This window comes from Marmota monax, unplaced genomic scaffold (assembly GCF_021218885.2).
Source record: "Marmota monax isolate L192 unplaced genomic scaffold, Marmota_monax_Labrador192_F-V1.1 WCK01_AAM20220418_F8-fsc00016, whole genome shotgun sequence".
NCBI lineage: Eukaryota > Metazoa > Chordata > Mammalia > Rodentia > Sciuridae > Marmota > Marmota monax.
In genome coordinates, this window is record NW_026695209.1 from 20,557,132 (window position 1) to 20,580,727 (window position 23,596).

Consider the following 23,596-nt stretch of genomic DNA (forward strand, 5'->3'; position numbering starts at 1 on the left):
TTGGACCTCAAGATGAGGTTTCAGTCAGTCTTCAATATTGTTGTAATCTATTCTCTAATATTTAGCAGTTATTCATCTCACTCCATTATCATCACACATTTTAAATCAGTACATTTCTTCCAATAATGTCCATTGCGCATCTATATGTTTTCCAATATCCATTATTTTACCCATTCCATATCAGATAACATTATATTCATGAGTCTCTCTGAAAATACACCACCATCAGCCTTCATTAGATACTATTTTTTTTATGGTTTTTCATGGGTATGTTAAATATAATCTCATTGAGAATAAATTTTTTCATTGTGTGTTTTCCAGTACCTCAAATGAGAAATTTATAATTTATGTGTTTAAAAAATGACTGAACAGTGAAATAGTATGAAAATTAAATTGAATATTAAATTAATTAAAATTAATTACTATGTAGATTTATATTTTTTAGAAACTCAGTATGAAATTGTTTAAAGATAAAGTTAGTTATTGACAAGTAGGTGTATAAAATTTTCTCGGAGGAATCGTATTGCGAATACAAGTAATCTAACAAATTTGGCGCGATAATTAATTACTGTTCATGGTTACAAAGAAAAGTGCTCTACTAAAATGTGACTTAAAATTAGAAATGAAATAAATTGCAATTAATAAGGCTATATAATTTTTTAAGCAAACAATACAGCTATTAAAAATGTTTTAATGAAAAGTAGTGATATCTGCTCATTGTTCCAAAATAGTCCCAAAATGTTGATTAAACTTGTATATCTGTGTGTATATGCGTGTGTGTGTGTGTGTGTGTTTACGAACAGAGTTTCTGAATAATTAGAGATGGCACAGAAGAAGGAAACAGAGAAGAGACAAGCAGAAAGTGAAGTCAGGAAAATATGAAATCTAAAAGGAGTTAATGAGCTATTTCAGTTTAGATATGAAAGACCGGCACCATCACCCAAAGAATGCAGGTGTTTTTCAGAAACTAAGTATGATTCCTACCATTGATTACATAGAAGTAGAAACTCAGTCTTTACCTCCAAGAAAAAGCTATCTGTTAACAACTTGTGTTGATTTGAAGATGTATTTTCTTACAGTGCCTCCCGAAAACAATACAGTTCAACAAGCATCTTGATTTTAGTCTTGGGGATTTCTAAACTGGGCTCCAGCCAAGCCCACTGAATATCTGAACCACAGAAAATTTAATATCTGAAGTGGTCGCAACTTTAATTCACTAAGTGTATAGTATTTTTCTATGACAGAAATTGAAGTTAATAAAACACCTTTTAGATTTAGATTCAACGTTATTATAGAGTTTAAAAATATAGTTATAACATTATTAAACTCTGACTGCTTATCATTAATTTTAAACGTCATAGATTTCAGACACATGTGACCATCTTTGATCATTAGCTCTGAATATGGCACAGATTTTTTTTAATGGTAGCAAGTATGAATCTCAACAGAAGTATTGCAAAACATGCTTCACTAATACTTTCCAAGATTACTTTTCCTTCATTTTGACTTCTGTCTTCTTCATTAATTTTCCTGAGTACAATCCTCTTTGTATTGATCTTCACATCCTGGTTTTTCATTTGCTGCTTTGGTATTTTACATGTTTAAAATTTTATGTACAACTGTTTGTGTTTTTGATGGGAAAATAGTATAAAATATAAAAATAAATAATACATACAGTGAGTCTTTTTAAAAGTGTTTTATTCGATGGCTAGAACAGAAAATGTTCAATAAATGTTGTCTTCTGCTGTTTCAGCACACTTTGAAATCAAACTGGAAGAACTATATACTTTAGACTAAGCTGAATATAAAACAAAATAGAATTATTTAAGGCACAACTGTTAGAAGAGCTTTGCTGTTCAGTATAATAAGAGAGTAAATACATAGTCAATGCTTTGTTTTTAATGAATACATGGTCCAAAATAAATCAGAGACTTATCAGTGGTGTATGCTCAGGTCACAACTGTCAATGAGTTCTCTTAACACTTGACATTTGTCACAACTGATAAACAATCATTGTGGAAAATTTATTCTAAATTAAATTTAATAATATAAATCTTGGAACATGGTACATGATTGAAGAATGTTTGTAAAATGAAATATTAATATTTTATGATAGTTTTATAAAGAAAAAGAAAAAGAAAAATCTCATAAAAGATATTTTATTGAATAATTCTGTTTCTGTCTAAAAATGCTAAATTTTTAACATAGAAGTTTACTGTGCTGGAAGAAAATAAAAGTGTTGTAATATGTGTTTTAAATTTCCTTGAGTTCAATATTCTTGGCATATGTTAAAACTATACCAAGCATTTTGAATGATTTTTGTAAGAGGTTGTTCCCGAGACATAACAGTATTGATTGCCATGTTAAATGGATTGTGAAAAGACCATATATTTGACTTGTCATCAGACCTCTTTGGAAGTTTGCATCTTCTATATTACTGAATAATTTCAGATATGTTTGTCACTGAGAAAAGCAATCACTCTCTCATTATTCCTTAATAATATTTAGCTAATAAATTATATTTGGATACTTAATTTCTCTTAAGCCTCCCTTTCCTGTATCTGATTTCAAGCTTTTCCATTCAATTCCTTACCTTCTCTAATATATGATGAAATACAGAGTTTTAAGTGGTATATCATATTGAGATATCATCAAGATACATGATGAAATAAGATTTACAATAAAGGATTTGTATTAGTCCTAGGGACCATAAAAAGTGTCCATGAAAGAACAACAGTTGGTTACAAAGTTATAAAAATGGGTAAAATTTAGTAATTAAGTTCAGAGAACCTAATTCAAGATGTGAGACATGTGAGATCTCAAGGAAAGATGAGCATGATTTTTTTGAGTACTGGCAGGTGAGAAGAGAAGCTGGTACCAAGGAGTTCTTAATAACTTCCAATGAAAGCATCATGCATGCTTTCTGAAACTTTCTAATGATTTTGTTGCAAAAAAATAAATGAAAACTAAGTATTTGAAGCAGTAGGAGTGACATAATGAAGCACTTAATGATGAAATATTGCCTACTGGGCACACCATTGGCCCCAAAAGTAAGAACTTATTTCTTCATTTCTCATTAGGACCTACTCTTTATATTCCAGATTGCAGTGCATAAAATATGTCTTGTTTATTCTCTCCTTTCTCTTTTCCTTGTTGCTAGTATAATGAGAACAGAGATTATCATCCATGCATTTCTCCTTGAAGCACATTAACCAAAATGATTCTTCCATGTATTCAAGCATTTGTCCAACAACTGTTTGTACACCACTGACTACAACCTGGGGGTTGTTGTAGATATAGAAATACTTTGGTGAACAAAGCAAAATAAAAATTATGTTGTAATAATTTGATTATTTTTCTCTATCACATAACAAATCATCACAACATTAAGTTTAAAACAGCATGCATGTATTATGTTATAATTTCTTTGGATTCTTGTGTCCTGTGCAGAAGGTCATACATAGCTGCAACTTAGTTGTTGTCAAAAATCAGCTTAATTTGTGGAAGGTTGACTAGGAAAGCATCTACTTTCCATTCTTGTGTCTATTGTCAGCATATGATTATTGTAACAGTAACAATCATAGCAGCTAGCTTTTGCTAACAAGGGGAAAGAAAAATGTGGAAAGAGTCTGACATCAAGGAGTATTGTATAAGGTAACTTCTTTATAAAAGTGACCTTCCATCAACTTTGTCATATTATTGGTCACAATGTTAGAGTCCTGTAATAAGGGGAGGGGCGCGGGGCAATTTCAAGGTGATTCTACAAGAACAACCACATCAAAAGATCATGATCATGGGGAGCCATCTGCATCACCCTGGCTCTCAGTTTCAGTTTTGGATGTTCTTTCTTCCCACCAAGCAATGTCTGTGTCTGGATTTACCACCCTGGTTACACACTGGATATGTAAATGTAGTTTCATTGCCACTAATTATTTTCTAGTTTTCATTCTTTCAAATGCTTATACTACAAAATAAATTCATAATTCCGAGTGATATAATCAGAGACTTGCATCTTAATGTATTGATAAGTGGGGGGAAAATACAGAATCCCCCATTGAGGTTTCAGATCAAATTTCTTTCTGAAAATCAAATAATAATGTAATTCTTTTACTAATAAAACAATACAACAGAACACTTACTGCAGAAACAAATAATTGTATCTTGTTTTGTTTTTCACCAAAGTATTTCCAAATCTACAACAAGGCCCAGGTCATAGTCAGTGGCCTGCAAACAATTGTTGGACAAATGGTTGAATACATGCATGCATAAATAATGAAAGAATAAACAGATGAATCATTTGGGTTAATGTGCTTTCAAGTGAGAAAGCATGATATCAATGCCTATGCTGCTCAAAAGATGACATGTCAGGTTCCTAGGCTAAAGTTCATGCCATTTGAAGTGTAGCACCCTAGAAAGATAATCAGTGTTTTCTCTGGAGCATATGTTTCAAGAAGAAATCGTCAATTACATTTTATTCTCAGAAACAAATGTATTATGTCTATTTTGTTATTTCCAAACATGAATTTAAAATAATTAGAAATTATTTCTAAGCATAAAGTTGTACATATATTAACTAATATAATTTGAGAATAGTTCACAAGAGCAATGATATCAAGATTTTTCTAATTTGCCAAGCATTTTGCATACTTTTGCTTTCCTGTAGTGTTACAAATTATTTTGACCACCATTTTATGAATCTAGCTCCTATATCCATTCACACTGCATTTATTTGTTAAAAGTTGATTTAATAACTATACTCAAAAATAAAACTGCAAACCACAAAAATATCATGTTTGGGTACAGTGAATAACATTCATTTCTTCTACTGTAATATAAAACTATTGCAATGGTTTTTAAGTTGACCCAGTGATTTTGTTTCTTGGATGTTCTCCTATCAGTTAAAAAAGGGATACATATTAAAGCTATTTCACTTTTATCTTTTATATATTAGGAGAAAATCAATTAACATAGAAGAATGATAATGGGCTGATCTTGCTTCCCTAACCATAATTCACATTTGCCTTTACCTTTGTGAACTAGCCTTTCCAAATTGGCACCTAGTACTTCTGCTGATATAGGTAGTTTGCCTGTTGGAGTGATACAGGCTTTTGGCACTGAACGATCAGAGACTCTGTGTGACAGATTGAGCTCTTTAAAAAAGAAGTTAAAATGTTTGGGACCCATGATTTACTTTAAAAATCGTTACTCATGCCAGATGTAGTGACGTATGCCTGTAATCCTGGCAACTCTGGAGGCTGGGGCAGAGAATGGCAAGTTTGAAGCCAGGCCCAGCAAATTATGAAACCCTATCTTGAAGTAAAAACTAAAAAGTGTTGGGTACATAGCTTGGCAGTAAAGAGCCCCTAGTTTCAATCTCCAGTACTACAATAAATAAATAGGATCATTATTTATGAAAGCAAGAAAAGACAGTAGGATTATACAGAAGGAAAACACAATTGAGACTGATAATATTGTGGCTAAATCATTAGTGAGTTTTGGAGATAATCCTACCTACCCAGATTTTTCCCTCATCAGGACAAAATGCCCTGGCCTCTGCCTTAAATTCATCTAGACAGCAGAAGAAGACTTCCCAGGAAATTGTTATTTGGTGTAGAAGTGACTATATAGCTGAGGCCAACATTAAAGCTGATTAGACATAGAGACTATCTTCTGACTATCCTGACTGAAGCCAGATAGGTCACTACCTCCTTCCTTAAAGAAGCTACATGTCTGTGCCTACACAAGTGATTGCAGACAATCATTTACAAGTGTAGCTTGCAAAGAGAAGTTGCAGTAGATCACCTGAATGTTACACATATTCTTTTCTTCCTCAATTATGTTGTAGTAACCCTACATCCTCATGATGGCCAGGGTCAGGAAACCATGAAAATGTTAACACCGCTATCAGGGACAACAATAGGTGCAAGTGGAAGGAGTCAAGTCTCAATTAAGAAACAACAGGACAGACACCACTGTTGTAATGATGTAGGGAAAGAGGAAATGACTCAAATGTCCCAAACACCTCACTCATGTACAGTAAAGACATTTTTTATCTGATGAAACTTCTTCTGGATTTTTCTTGAGGGTCAGGAGAGGGTTTGTTGTTGTTGTTGTTTGTTTGTTTGTTTTATTTTTAACACATTGTAATTGAATGTCCTTAGAGTTAGAATGAGAGCCAGATATTACCATTCTGAGTGGTAATCACAAAATCAAATTAAAACCCAGGAAACGATGTATTAAAGATACAACATTATAGGAAATACATGTGGGAATAAATACTAACTCTATTAGAACAAGCAAGGAGAGTGTATGAACTAGACTGAGTGTTAATCTTGTTTGCATCCTTCTTGCAACTATCTGAGTGTGTTTCTAATTATTTGCTTGTTGGTTGACTGAAACTTGGACTCCATAGTGGCCTACTGAGGTTGAAATCCCAGAAATGTATTTGTGCTGGCTCTGCTGCATAATTTTTAAGACCAAGTATAAAAATGAAAATGTGAGTTTCTCATATTCAAAAAGTAGGAAAGCTGAACTGTGAAAACTAGAAAAATAGAAAGCTTTTCACTTTCTCTTGTGGCCTCTCTTGACCCTAGTGATTTTTTTTGTTGTTGTTGTTTTTGTTGTTATTTAAAATTTTAAATGATTAGCATGAATTTTAGAGTTCATTTTTATATTTTGAAATGCCAGTTTTAGATGCAAATATAAGAACATTTAACTCAGGCTGAATTGTTAAAATCTGTATAGCTCATCATACATATGCATTTAATTTTACCAGAACAGTGGAAATGCTGCACCAGGCTAAGTCAAATGATTTTATTTTACTTCTTAATACTCATTCTACCAACTCTATCCACTTTCAGAATGCTAATGATGAAGAGAAGTTTCTCAAGCAAGCAAGGGAAGGAATGGGTTCATTGGTCATTTGTGTTTCTTAAAAAAATCATCACCTTTTTTTCTGCTTTTGAATTACACTTTCTTTTTTTTTAACATAAACCCTGAACTCTCAGAGGGTTTACAATTCTTTTTTTGTTTAATAATACAGGTAAAAATTTACTTTGCACCTGTCTTGAGTCTTTTGAATAACCAGAGATTATGGATCCTGTGGAATTCATGCTCATAGGACACTGAAAATATGCAGAGAGGTAGGCAGGGAGTGAAGAATACAGATATTGTACATATTTTCTGTGCTTATGTACATATTTATTTGTCCCAATTGGGCAGTAGAACATTTGGCGATAAATCTAGATTGTCAACTTGATTGAATAGAGAGAGAGGCTCAGTATTAAGAGAATTAAATATGTGAATGAGTGTGTTTCCAGAGGTTCTGGCATGTGAAACAATAAACTAAAGGGGAGACCTGCCCTGAATGTGGGTGGCGCTGTCTGACAGGCTGTGGCCACATGGATCAAAGGTGGAAAATTGAGCAAGCTGCTGTGAAGCAACTTCAATTCTTTTTGAGTGGGTGCCTTTGTTGCCACTGCTGTCATCCAAGGACTTTGTACTCCAGCAACCTCACTTTTACAGTGTGGATTCTCACAGCTATTTTGTAGGGAGCTTTTAGACCTTTATTCTCTGACTGGGGCTACATTATTAGCCCTCTTGTTCTGAAGTTCAGCTTATGGAACTAAGTGGTTACTGATTTCTTTCGTTTTCCGTAGTGCAGATGACCACGGTGGAACTAACCAGCTTCTGCTCATGTAAGTCAATATAATAAGTCCCATTTCATAATCATAGACATACACAACCTATTGATTTTGTTCCTCTAGAGAACCCTAACTAATAAGATTCTGGTATCGGGAGTGGTTCCAGAGAAAAAACAGAATAACAAGAATGAATTTCCTGAGTTGGCCTTGTGATTCCTAGAGTTAACATTTTGAACTGGTTAGTCACAAAGTGGCATACCTCTCTCCCTTTGGTAGTTTAGAGAGTACTGATAATCCATGGTGTGGCCTGTATAAAAAAGATATGTAAACTGAATACATTTAGTATTTCTGGTTTTCCACTTATGAGAGGCAAATTTAGTGACTAGATTTTAGGAAAACTAAGGATTGTAATAATGTTTGCTGGTTGTTCCTGGTTTCACTGGACACAACAACAAAGGAGAAAGATGAGCTTAGAGATTAAGTTTCTCAGCTCCAGATGTGCATAATCAATCTAAAGCTTTCTCTGTGTACAGTGAAAGAGAATTTTCTTTTATAGTCATAGGGCTGAGAGGACTAAATACCAAACACAGGCCCTCCTCCTGCAAGTGGCTGAAATGCAATGCAAGTTTAACTCTCAGCTTTGAAGTGTGTCTTCAGCTTAGAAAGAAAAGGGATCCTGTAAATTTGAATGGAGATTATGTCAAAAGAACCCTGAACAGACTGAGGACATTGAACTCCTATACTCTGATGGGTTTATTTTTGCCAAAGGAAGTGGAATCCCCACTTCCACTTTCTGTGGTGTTGACCTCTCTACCTCTTCTGAGGGAACAAATTCTGCATTGCCTATGGAAACAGTAATGAACTCCATGATGCAGTTGCCCAGCTTAACAATGCTGATAATTCCTCAGCATCCACCCTTACCATCCATTTTTGCCTCTAGACCTATAGCTAGGTGCAAGTTTAAGGAGGCCCCAAGATTAAAGAACAGTAAGACCCATGCAGAGATGCATGCTTCTAGAGTTTTCTAATTCATACAAGCAGAGTTTTAGGGAACATGCATGGAAATGTATTTTAAGGATGTGGAAAAATGGTAGAAGGAACATAACATTAGGTAGATTGAATCTATTAACATGGGCCCATTATTCAGAGATTTCAGATTTAATATAGCAGTTCACAGTATTAAAAAAAATACGAAGAGTTTTTTTTTTTTTAATTTTTGGTTGTTTGGCTGAAATATGGAGTGATCCATATTTGTGAATGAACTGGAAATATGTGAGATCCATTGGTTTACTATTGATAAGAGGACTCAAAGATTCTGAAGTGCTGAAGTGTAGTTACCATTTACAACTTTCTTCTTCATACTGAAAGGGTCCAGAAGTGGTGTCATTCATCAAAAATTTAAGAAACAGATGTACTATGAGTGTACCAGTACTCTGGAAGAGCTCTTTTATGGTTCATCTCTTACCATGGGAACCACAGAAACTCAATGGGGAAACTTAAAATGTAATGATTATAATAGGATCCTGACGTGGCAGGAGCCACAAGATGGCACTCAATTACCAAAGGCAGGGTGATCATGAAGCCAGAATTAGACAGGCAGTCAGTGTAGGCAGGTAAATCCAGTCAGGTCCAGTCAAGGAGGCCAATTTTGAGTGAATCTGGGAAGTTGGAAACTGGCCCCCCCCACCCCCAGGGATCTTATCAAGAACCTGTCCTTGCTCCAACCTGTTGCCAAGGTAACCTGTCCCAGGAATTTCCCCTTCCTGCTGGGACCTATAAGGTTGTTAATGTGTCTTTGGCTATTCCATCTGCCCTTCCCCCTTCAGCCCACCTGTTTCCCACCATTTGGCCATGCCACCAAGCATTCCAGGGGCCTAATCACATAAGCAGGAAGGAGAAAAGCAGGAAGGAGGAAAAACAGGAGAACAAAGGAAGCCTAGGACATATAAAAAGGGCAGAACACCTCCTTTCTGGGGATTCCAGGATACCAGCCCTGGCCCCCTTCTCCCTTCAAGGAGAAGCTTAGGTTGCCCCCTTTTTAAATAAACCCTGCTTTGTGTGCTTGCCTCAGCGTGCTTCTCTAATGTTCAAACTTCAACATGTTGGGAAGTAGGACTTGTCACTGATAACCAGCGGTATTAGTCATACCAATAATAATGTGCAGCAAAGGAGAAGCAATGAATAGAATGGTCTGACTCATGTAGATCTGTGATCAATTATGGTGTTCCCAGAAACGAAACAGACAGAAAACCCACCAAATTCTTAATTGACTTATGTAAGCAGAAAAATTCAAGGACAAAGTTACAAAAGTCTATCTCAAATCTGAGGCAATTTCCAGACTTGAGCCAGTATACAGATCCAGAATTCCTTTAAGGAAGGATGGGCCAAATCCACCCAAGGAAGGACACTAGCATAGAATCAAAAAGTTTTGCTGTTAATTTTTCTTCCATTTTCTCCCAAAGTTACCTGTGAATTTTTACCAGGGTAACCAAATATTATTATTTTAATAATTTTAGGTACTATTAGACACTGGCTCTGAACTGACCTTGATTCTGGGAGATCCAAGACATCATTGTGGCCTTCCCATAAAAATACAGGCTTACGGAAGTCAGGTGATCACTGGAGTTTTTAGTCTTATAACATAACCCCAATATTGGTTTCCTGGTATGTGAAGTGAAGACTATTATATTGAAAAAGTCAATGAAAGCTACTAGAGCTTCCTCTAGCTGAGAGAATAAAAAATCAAAACAATATCACGTACCTGAAGGGACTGAAGAAATTAATGCTACCATCTAGAACTTGAATGATGCAAGTTTTCCCATCACATCTCCGTTAAACTATCCTGTTTGGCCTCCACAGAAGAGGTAGAAGGTAGATCCACAGAAGGTAGATAGATCTTCCAGAATGAAAGTTAATTACCATAAGCCAATCAGGTATTGACTCCAATTGTAGAACCCTGAGTAATACAAACATTGTTCTGTGTGAGACAATTTCCAGTGCATGTTGTCACTGTTCAACATCATAGATTGTATGTTCATGAAGCTGATCCAATCTTAGTGCAATGTAGAAGAGATTTAAAGATGGGAAATAGAAATACATTCATTATTTTATTATATATGATATAAAATATTACATATAAGCTAAAATAAAACCATATAGAAGAAGATTTATGAGAATTTGGAGAAATACAGTATAAGGATTACATAAGCATTTGTGAAAAATCACTATAGTGTATCTCTTCCATATATTAGTTTTGGAATCAGAGTTGCTGCCACGCAAACAAGCAGTCATGAAAGAAGCTACGTAAAAGTATTTAACAAGAAGAACAAGAAAGATAAATTCACTATAATAAATGATGGGTAAAATGGTATTTGGAAATGTCTGATCTGTTGGCTAATTGATCAAATATTTCCTAGAAATGAATTATATATTCACTTTACCTATATAACCCAAAATAAACATTGACTGTCAAAAACATTGATGGGGAAATCACAGAAATATTTCCCAAATACTTACAGCAAAGTCTTTCATTTGATGTCAAATTCATTCTCTGTATTGAGCTTTAGTAGAGGAAAAAAACAAACACAAAAAAATAAGTACCACCTGTACATAGGGTTTGGTATAATGATAGTTCTCAAAAATTGGACCCAATACAGAAAAATACAGGAGTATATTAAAGGATCCCACTGAGAAGAAGGTTTTTGATGATCAAATGCACAATTGGACTTTCCATGTGGGTTATTAGTTACCTCTTCCCTTGGTGCATTAGTTTGCTTGTTAGGATTGCCAAATAGCTATTTCATACTTCTGAAGGCTAGAAGTGCAAGGTAAGGTATTGGAAGATGTGGTTTTTTTTTTTTTTTGGTGTGTGTGTGTGTGTGTGTGTGGTTGTTGTTTTTGTTTTATTATGTTGCCCTTTCCTTGGCATTTATAAGCTTATTCCTCTGTGCTTGTCTATGACATAATCTCCTGTTCTTTATAAGCACATTGATCATGGGAGATTAAGGTAAATCCACCCAATCTAATTTTACTATAATTTTCTCTGTGTAGGCTCTGCCTCCAAATAAAGTCACATTCTGAGATATGTGTGTTTAAGACTCCAGCATACAAATTGCAGCGAGCACAATTCAGTCCATAATATTCACTCATTGATTTAGGGACAGATATGTCATGGTGGGTAGCAGTGTAGGATAAGCAGGATATCAAGAACATGGTTCCCTTTGCTAAACCTGATATGGTCACAACCAAAACCAAGTGTTTGTCTCACTAGCACAGGAATGATTATGATGATAATGATGATGATTATTAGAAATAATAAAGCCAGGAGCTCCAGGATTACATCTAGTGGAATAATGATTTCACTCGACCTTCCCAAAACAACAACTTTCCTTTCAGAGTTATTAAACAGTCTATTCAATACTCAGTTACTTTGCTTACTGGAGCATGACATTGAGATTTAGGTTATCCACAATGGAATAATACTCAGCCATAAAGAAGAATGAAATTATGACATTTGCCATCAAATGGTTGGAACTGGAGACTTTCATGCTAAGTGAAATAATCCAGTCCCCCCAAAACAAAGGCTGAATGTTCTCTCTGATATATGCATGCTAACCCACAACAAGGGAGAGATGGGAGGGGAATAATAGAAGTTCATTGGATTATGCAAAGGGTAATGAAGGGCAGGGCAGGGGATGGGAATAGGAAAGACATCAGAATGAATCAGACATAAATTTACAATGCTCATTCATGAATACACAACCAGTGAATTTCCACATCATGTACAGCCACAAGAATGGAATCCTAATTAGAATAAGTTATACTTCATGTATATATAATATGTCAAACTGTACTATACTGTCATGTAGATCTAAAAAGAGCAATTAAAAAGAAAAAGATTTAGGTTATCAGTCCTCTGTGCTCTTTGCCACTGGATGATACATGATATAATTTTTCCCACAGCCTGTATTCCCACAACCAGAATACATGAGTGTGAGTCCAAACCCAAGGAGTCGAAGTGGGGCTAGTATTTATCAATATTATATCCTCAAAACTATTTGTAAAATGCTTATTCTCTGACACCAAAATCTGGACTCTGCTGACTTAAGAGATTCTGCTGGTTTAAGAAGTCTGACCTCAAGTATGAGAGCTGCTGGTTTAAGAGGTCTTATTGGCACCCCAGTGAGTGCCAATATCACTAGAGGATATAGGAAAGTTTCTGCTAAACTGAAGTTAAGATTCCCATTTGTCCCTTTGGTTTCTAATGATGCAAAAAGGAGGTGAGGGTAGTTTTCTAGCATATTATTTAAGAAGGAATCCAAAGACTTAATAATCTGCCAATGAAAGTGCAATTTTACACCTTGTGTCTTTTATATATTTCTTTTATATATTTATATATTTTATATATTTTAACTAGACACACACAGTTTCTTTCTTTGTTTCCTTTTTTTCTGCTTTTTCCTTTCTTTTTACTTTCATTCTTTCTTTCTCATTTATTTGTCTGCTTATTTGTTTGTTTGTTTATTTATTTTTGGTACCAGGAATTGAACCCAGGTGCACTTAAACACTGAGTCACCTCCCCAGCCCCTGTTTTATAATTTTATTTAGAGACAGGGTCTTGTTAAGTTGCTTAATGCCTCAGTAAGTTGATGAAGCTGGCTTTTTAACTTGTGAACCTCCTGCCTCAGCCTCCCAAGCTACTAGGATTACAGGTGTGTACCCACTACACCTGGAACAGTCAGCTATATTTCAAGAGAGGTAAATGGCTAAAATAGGTTTTACTTAACTGATTATCTCTGCAAACGTAGATAAACATCACATACTTCAAACATCCTGAAAGATCTAAACCTGTACTTTTTAGTCAGAAATACATGGAAAGCACATAACAATGTTTTTTGTTTTTTATCAAAAGTGCTAATATTAAGGATATTTTAAATTAGCAATATTTTTATTTTCATAAACATTTTTAGTGGTAATTTAAAAAATGTCTCTTATCAATTAAACTGTGACATAAAATTACTAGTCAGTTGACAGATCTAAATAAAGCCTTTTATTTTCCATAATTCATAGAAACTATGGACATGAAAAACTTACATTATTAAATTTCAAAATATTTTGTAATTTATTTGATTTTCAAGTCTTTAATATTAACAAAATTAATATAAGACATAAATGCTTATGCTTATAATAGTCAAAAATTGTATACATTTATTTTTGATAGGTAATGAACCTGAGAATTTAGGTCAAATGATCATATATGTGATTCTTTCATTGATGATAATGAAAAGGATATTGTGAATTCACAACTGTTTTTAAGCCACTTGAAAAGTACACTTCAAAGTATCTGATCTGCTACCTATTTGAATAATTTATGGAGTTAGTTATCTTCTCTTCAAAGTTTAAAGTAAATACTGATATGTTTAGCATGTTTTTTCAAATAATTAACAGACATATTTTAATTATTATTTTTCTTCTTTTCAATATAAAGTACCTTAAACAAGCATATCAGCCATGCTCTATAACCAAAATCAGTATGTATGTTACTATCTAATCTTCAAAACTACAGTAGAACACAAATTAAAGTAAACCATATTGTGCATATTTTAAAACGTTGTACCGAAACACATTTTTCTTGTGATAAACATTGAAAAAATTGAATTATTCTTGAAGATTTTATTAGGTTAAGAATATTTACTTTTTTTTCAAAATATCTTATTAGGTTCAATAATACAGATATGAATCTTTAATTTTGATAAAATTGAAGTCTACCAAAATAGATATGAATACTGTAGAAAAAAATTGAACATATTCATCAATCTTTCATTTTTTCCTAGGTTCATTTTTTCCCTTTCCTCCAAAGAGCATAACATTACATTGTTTAAAGTCCTTACAATGTACTGAACTTCCATTTTTAACTCATTGCCAATTATCAGCCCCACAGAAGCTCTGAGAATGTGGCCAGGGCATAGATTGATAGTATTGCCAATCTCTTCCCTATTTTATCCAGTGCTCAATCTGGATTCCAAGACCAGAAACAGACTTGCATTGAACTTTTCATAAATTGCATATGAAGGCACTAACATTATATACCATTCCTGCTTCTTGACATTCTACCAACTTTGAAAGCTTTCATCCAGGGCATTTTATCATCATACTTGCTCTCTCCATCTTAGGTCTGCTGTGGAAGGGCTTCAGTGATAGCTTTCTAATTGGTTTCAGCTTCTTAAATTTGGTTGGCTTCACATCCTCCCCATCTGCTTCTCCTTTTTTTTTTCTTTCATTCTTCATGTTCAGTTCTTGACCATTTAATATTCATAATGTAGGTTTTCAATTTTTAAATTGCCAGCAGCTACTTATAACTTCATCATTAAAATACAAACAAAAACCCTGTTTAACCGGTAGACATGCATGTATTTCACATTATAAATACAGTAATAACTTTATATTTAAAATTACAAGACTATCTTACATTGAATCTTAAATCAGGGAATTAATGTACGAAGTTTATCTGAACTTCGTGCTTTATAATCATACCTGTCTAACAAAATGAAGTTTTAACCATTTTTACATGACTATTACTTTGAACTCACAAATTCTTTTTAACATGGAGCAACATCTTTAATTTTCACAAATAATTGTTAACTTTCACAATTAATACTTCTTATTCAAAATAATTCCTTCATAGTTATAAAGTAGAAAAAGAGACATTGCTACAATTGTTAGCAAATTCATGTGAACTTAAAGTAAGTTTAGAAAAGATAGTTTCGTTAATTGCCTCAAATGTTCAAATAAAAACTCCCACTTTCTCAATAATACTTCTCAAAAACTCCTGGTATCTTTTAAGTTCTACTTGAACAACAACAACAACAAAACATGTCTAAGAATACCATTTTCCCAATCATCTAGGAGGCAGAATAGCTGCTGCTTTGTGAACCCCATTATTGGTTAATATTCTGCATTGAAATGTGTGTGATCATATTACTCAGAAAGATGAACTAGAAGTGTTACTCTCCATCATATCCTTATCTAGAAGTTAAATTTTTAAATCCACAAATGAAGGACTTTGTTTTATCTGGCAAAATTTCCACAATTCCTAATGTATTTATTGCTTATGTTTTTAATATGCTAGTCCAACTTAGATATATTTTTGTCTCATTGCACCTTAATATTTTATGACCATTCTAAAAAATACAACTACATGTTTCATTTATTTCACTCAGTTTACAAAGTGCCAGTCCAAATGTTTTGTTTTAATTAAGAATTTGCTTTATAAGCAAAACTAAATGCATAACCATATGCAATTTTGGAGATTTGAAGATGAATCAGGTAAAAATACCTTTAGAAACATAATTTGCAGCCAATTTAACATAGTATTGCACTGTATTTGTTAATATATCTTGTCTCTTGCATTCTAGGGCTTCTTCTTTCTGCAACACAGACATCATTCTGTGATGTACCATTTTTTTCACACCAAAATTTTTTTTCAACAATTTCTATGTTTATTTTTTTATAGAATTGCATACCAATTTCTCATTTTTTTCTACATTGATAATATTGTCTAGAATACTTCTCTGATCTTTTTGGCTACATATGGTTATATGGTCTCTTTTCACTGCTCTCCTGTTTTTTTTTTTTTTTTTTTCTTTAAGCAACTAACATGGAAAACATCTGAAGTCCTAAAGTATAAATTCTGGGCTTAGGTAATACAGAATGTCCTCTTTACTCTTCATATTCATTTATTTACTCATTAATAGTTTTTTTTTTTAATTCATTCATTCATCCATTCACAAATCCAAGTGGATTGAGCTATAAGAACACAGTTTAAAAAAACAAATTAAAGTGCATCACTTATTTTTCCTGAAATTGCATCTCTTGTATAATGTCTCTAAAATTCTAAACAGGTTTTAGCATTCTAAGATTTGACTTAGAATCACATATTCATATATTTCAGAACTCTTCCCATTTTGGCAACTACGTTTTTGATGAATCTTCTGGATTTCTCTTATTTGAATACTTAGATCAACTATTTTTTATTTTTTCATTTCAGTTGCTTCATTATCCAATTCAACTTAACCTCAAACTTGATTAGTAGAATTTTCTTTTTCAAATATTATCTACACTCCTACTCCTGTTTGGGGACCTAAATTGATTCCACTCTGCTTCCTAAATACAAATTCCCCTTCTTTTAGACTCAAGATAACTCATAGTGTTCTTCCTTATTCCCACATAGTACATGTCACCTATAATAGAATTTTTCTTACATGACTCTCCACTTGGTAAATCAAATGATATACACTATACCAATGCATAACTAACTTACCCTTTTTCTCTTCTGACTTTCAATCTTAATAAAAATCTGAAAATATAATATAAAAATTAACAGTATTTTTCCATTTAGCCTTTCTGGTGTTGATTCTGTGGAGTTGAGGATCAAACCCAGAACCTCACACACACTAGCCAAGCACTGCAGCAAAGAGCTACATTTAGTCAAGTATGCTTTTTTGTTTGTTTGTTTGTTTTCTGTTTTTTTTTTTTCTCTTCACTTTTCCTTTCCCAGTGAGTCAGGCATCCATTATTCCTTTGAAGAAAGGCAAGTTTATCAGATTAGAAATGCAAAAATCTTAGAAAGCCAATATTCTTTTATTATTATTATTGGTTATTTTAATTATGATTTATTCTTCAAAAATTTCTTTGAAAGCAAAGACATAGAAAATGACCATAAGAGTGGATATGTGTGGAGGAAGAAGGTCAATGACATACTGCATGCAGATTTTCTAAACCAGAGAAAGAGGGAGAGATGAAAGGCATGGACACATATGCCAGCTTTAGCAAGTTGCTTGTGAGTGGGAAACTCCAGCATAATGCGCATGCTCTAAAGTCTGTAGGCATCTCTTCTCCACTCAGGAACAGCTAGTTCCTTAGCAGATACTATACTTTATACAATATCCAGAATAAAGGGCAAGTTCTAGTCTGGGCCTCATTACATGAATAATTCTGAGAAAATTGCTTTACTTTTCTACATCTTTGTTTTCTCAACCATAAAGGGTGATAATGACTATAAGAATATCTACATTTAGAGTTATTGTGAGAATGAGTGCAATAATATATTTAAAGATCTCCAAGAAAACCTCTATAAATGGATTTCAATAAGTTTAGATGATCTAAATATGCTTTAGCATCTTTAGAGAAACATTCTTTAACAAGATTTATTATTTTTGCATGATTTCTGATTCCTAGGTTTTCTGAATGACCATCAAAGAGGATTTATTTTTAATAGGGTCTGGGTATTTGTTAGTCCTTATTTACTATTTCACTCTTATAAGTTACACTATTTAGCCAAGAATACATTTTTCTTTCAAGTGTAATCTGAAAATAACTTGATGTGGCCCCGTGCACATTTTTTTTTTTTATTATTATTCCATACAATGAAAACAATCGTAGATACCTGGCCAATATTCTCACATACACAACCTAGAACTTCCAGGGTTTTAAAGAGAATGATATATAATTTTTGGCTGCAGGGGAATGGAAACCAATAATTCTCCCTTTTCTTCCTCAAGTATGAATCTCTCAACAAAATATCCCGGAAGGATTCCCAGAAATTATTGTAAGATTCAGCAATAAATGAGAGTTGTGTACCCTGTTGTTGAACTTCCCATCTTCCCTGTTTTCCTAACCTCCCACCCGGCATGCTGTTCCTCCCTCTGTTTCACTTACTGGTGCCCACATAAAGTTTGTACATGCAAGCCTACCTTAGGTTTAAAGAGCATCTGAGGTAAGACAAGCTGGTAATTTTCTGCCTATGTAATTAAAATCATTTATCATGTAGATTCTAACATTAATTTGTTCTTTATACTAGTTCAAAATCATTTAAAATGCTGCTGCATTTTAGCTATTCCAGTTATCAATGTTCCATAGGCAAAATTTTAAATTATTATTGGGGATTTTATCATCAAAGATCACTAGTATTATTTTTAAAAGCTACATAAATATATGAAATGTGGTGGTGTTGTATTTATTTTTCCAAAACATTCTTAGAAACAAGAAACCTCCTCAAAATGGGTGTAATCTAATAAATTAATCAAGACCAGGCCACAGCTGCATGACCTCAACAATACCTCCAGATGCGCCTCTGTTGCCTGCCAGTAGGCAATCTAAACAGGGAGCCAGCCGAGGTGACACCAAGGAGTTAGCAACAGGCCCTGATGCTGTGAATAGAACATACATTCAGACTTTGGCATCTGGTTCCCACTTTTGCCAAATGCGCCTTGTTTGCATTCACAGCTGTTAGATGTGTTTGTTGAAAAGGGATAGATCAGGGGGAAGAAAGAGATTGGCGAGGGATATGCCAGCTTCTGTGGGAGCCAGTGTCAAGCCAACATGCAATTTACTCACAGATAATTATCTGCCTTAGAAAATCCGTTGTCATTTATTAGAATAACTGTGGTGTATGGTATGCATGAACTTCATGCTATAGCAGTCATCTTTACACTTTATTGTAAATTACAGATTTATAATTGTGCCAATCTAATTAACACCTAAAGAGCAAATGCCTCTTCATTTCCTTCAAATAGTAAAATCTGAGAGTTTAGAATGAACTAATAAAGGCAGGATCTCATACATTTTTCTAATTATACATATAAATTTTGGCTTTTCCTAACATATTCATTAATAAAATACCTATATGTTGATACATGAAATTATTGACCATTGAGATTGGCTCAATAATTTGTGTAATACTTAAGCCTTTGACAATGATCATAGTTGTACTTACTCCAAGATATATTTCCTTGGCTGATATATATTTTAAAGTAAAATATGAATACATTTATTTCTTGTAATAATGGGCCTTATAAACATATACTGAATTCAGTTTTTTTTTCATATTAAGATATCAGAAAATACCTGAAATTGTCATAAAATGTGGAGTATACATAATTGACAATGTACTGCATCAAATACTATTGCTATTGATCCTTTTTTTGTTAGTTTTGAATAAAATCACTGATACTCCATATCAAAGAACAACATATGGGAGGAGGGATGGGTGGATAAAAGTTGCTCCATGGGCACTAAAATTGTTATACAGGAGTAAGAAGATCTGGAGCACCTTGCACAGAGGAGTGACATTAGAAAATTAAGACAGAGGAAAGGATTTCCAATGTTCTCATCAAAGATAAATGGTAAATGTTTGAGGACATATGTTTAACATAATTTAAACATCAGACAATGTATATCTGCATCACATTATCACATTGACAAAATTATAACATTATACCCTACTAATGTGTACAAATGTTATGTTTTTTAATTTCTTTTTTTTTTATTTGTCAATGGACCTTTATTTATTTATATGTGGTGCTGAGAATCAAATCCAGTGTCTCACACATTCTAGGCAAGCACTCTACCACTGAGCATATATATATAACATTTGGGGACTGGGGTATATATATATATATATATATATATATATATATATATATATATTCATTTTAAAGAATAGTACTATATTGAATAAGTTTTATTCACAGAAAAATAAGCTTTAATCTACAACAAATGCCAGATTATACAGCAAAAAGCAATTTTCTTACTTTTCCATACTGATGGAAAGGTTCCTACTAAGTGAAAAAAAAAAGCCATAAAATTATATTCACAAATATAGTACTCTGTCTCAAAACATTTCACATGATTATTCACAGTACTAATACAATAAGAATCAGTCATTCTTGAGGTTAAGTATAACACTAATTTAAAAATGCAGAATCTAACAGAAATTACATCAAAGCCTTTGTTACATTAAATCAAAAATGCAAATTTGTTACTAAGTACAGACAAAATGGCAAAATATATTTGTATAGTAATTTTAAATGTTACATTAATGATACATAATAAACGTAATAAATTCCAAAAATCTGTATGCCTATCTGCATCAGGCTTCAAAATACAATCTTACCACCCAAACATTAATGTAGTATTGTCTAATTTGAAGACATATATATTTAAGATTGTCCTATGTATCAGTTATAAAGTTGTCAATTAATATTTAGTGAAAGTTAGGGCATAGCAGAAAGAATAGTTTGAAAAATAAACATTTGAGACCTCCCATCGCAGGACAAGTAGCTTTGGTGAATTTTGTCACCTTCAAACTATGTCCCAGTCAGGGCTCTGCCACTGATTAGTTATGTAGCTTTGAACAAATTACCTCTCCTCTGAGTCTCAGTTGCTTCACCTGTGAAACGAGGGGGACCTCTCTAAAATCATTTCCAACCCTGACATTATGACTGCCTTTCCTGCTAGATTTGTTTTATTTTTCCCCTCCCTTTGTTTAGGGACTGAGATTGGGTGGGGTGAGTGTAGTGAGTGTATCTAATATTATTTGGCCATGTGTATTTTGATATTTTGTTGTTTTCATTGTTATTTAAATTTTAGTAGTTTTTGTTTTTTTCTGTTTCCATTTTAGTGGATAAAATGTGTATTTTGAACCCTCTGAAAGGAAACTATACCACCCCAGCATTAGTTGTATACATTGTTCCCTTTAGACCCAAATTATGGTTTTATTTCTGATTACTTACATGCCAAATGAGAAAGGAGTGGAATGAGGGTGGAATAAATTGGATAAGTTGTCTCCTTGCAATTAGAATGGGAAGGGATTGTTTGATAAATATAGCTCTTTTTAGTCAAATTGGCTTTTTTTAAAGGTAGCCATTTCTTCATCTATAAAAAGAGAATAATACCTATCATCTAAGGTCATGAGAGTTCAAGGAGACCATATCTGTAAAAGCATCTGCTACATTAATTCCTATCCTAACACCCTTTTACCCCTCTGCAGGTTTGTCCTGAACAAGATATTTGAACTATAACTTAGAAAAAAATCTTACATGGTAACTCAGTAACTGTTACTTGTCATTTTTTTTTATTTCTCATAGTGTAGATGTAAACTGAAATAATAGGTCAAACCCTTTAAATATCTAAAGTATTTTGAAAAAAATATATTAAATTCAGTTGAGCTTTCCTAGTAGAAACAATTGACTTGGGCTGGGGATGTGGCTCAAGTGGTATCGAGCTCCCTTGACATGCGCAGGGTGCTGGGTTTGATCCTCAGCACCACATAAAAATAGAGATGTTGTGTCCACCGAAAACTAAATAATGAATACTAAAAAAAAAAAAATTGACTTATTTTCACCCTAATAATCCATTTCAATTTGAACCTTATACACTGAACACAATGTGGATTTATTCCTTGGTATAATAAAGCCAAATTTTATATTTTTATGTGGCACTTAAGTTAAATTTTAACTAAAAGATGAGCAATACAAAATGAATCGTAGTTGTATAGTGTGTATAGTGTCTATCATGTGATAGGAATTCTAGAGTTTATTTTCTAGGAAGTGAACTTAAAATTATCAATTTTCCCACTTCTTACTCTAAAATCTTACATGATTTCATACTGCATACACTCTAAGCTTGAAGGTTTTATAATGTATACAAGACCTCTTGTTGGAGGGTCCTGATGAACTCAGAATGGAGTAATAAATTTATGCAAAACATCATTTAATTAAAAAAATGCTTTGGTCATTGAGGATTGGGACTTAATGAAGACTTTTCTAGTTTAAAATGAAATCTGAAAGATTCAAACCATTATTATTTCCTACTTGGAAATAGGCCTAGAAATTCTAAATATTCTCAGAATCACCATTTTTCTTCTGAAACTTTATGACCCTCTCCTTCCAAAAGTTGTTTCAAAGGAGAGATGGGAAAAGAGATTCACTTTGCTCATGATAAAGGGAGAGTATCCCGCTGCTTTTATGATAAAAGGAATAAAAAATATATCTCTTGTCACAACTTTCCTCTTCCTTTGTGATTAAAGAATCTTTTACGATCATAGGGAAGTCTCCCCTACTCTTGTGACAATAAAACTAATGACAAGGACCCTGATAATAAAAAGAATACATCTCTTCTTCTGTGTTCTTTTTTAGAAACAACACATAAGTGAGAAGTCCACACTGGTCATCCTATTTCAGAATGTTCTGAAAGAATGTTCATTTCTTCAGCTAAAGCTTCTTTGGGTAACTGGGTTGGTATTGCCCATCTTGTCTAAAACAAAAAAAAAATAGCCAAGTCTGGAACTCATGTTTATACCAGCAATTATTGAGATCAATGTACTGCTAGGACCAGCAGTATATTAAGCTTGTTGCCTCCCTACCTCATATACTGCTTTTTTTTTTTTTAGTGTGTTTTTGTGTGTATGTGTGTTCATGTGCCTGTGTGTGTGTGCCCGCGCGCATTTTTGTGTGTGTGTATTTGCCCAGGCACAGACTGTTGCTTGTGGAGTGTCTTTATTATTCTTAATGATTTTATGTGTTCTTTAAAATTGATTTACATAATAGTATGGAGGTAACTAATAATATTCCGAATAACAGAAATATGGAAAGTAAACAAACATGTAAAGACCAGTAAGGCCAAAGTAATATAAATTAAACTAAAAGTAACACTTACACTATTGACTTGAATATTTTTATTTGTTGGTAAAAAAAAAAAAAAATACCAAGCTCCATCAGTTTAAACAATGCAAGGTTGTAATGGCTATGCCACTGAAGTCATAAGTTAGATTTGGCCTACGAACTCTCATTCCCACCTTGAGAGTCTGCCTCTTTCACATTTGGTTGGTCTCTCCTGAGTTCTTTCACGATGGCAATATGTCAGCAGTAACAAGTCATATGCTTTTTTTCTTAAGAGAAAAATAAATGCTTGTTTTGCGTAGTGAGAACAAGGTCCTGAAATTTGCTTGTATTCAATAAACCAAACCAGACATCTCTGCCTATGTAATGTCAGGAGATGAATGGATTGACTAAATCCTTTATCTTGGATTATTGCTCATTATAGAACTAACCATCATTGTAGTAAAGATGTGATTACAAGGCTGCTTAACTAAAGAGACAAACAGAACAACTATA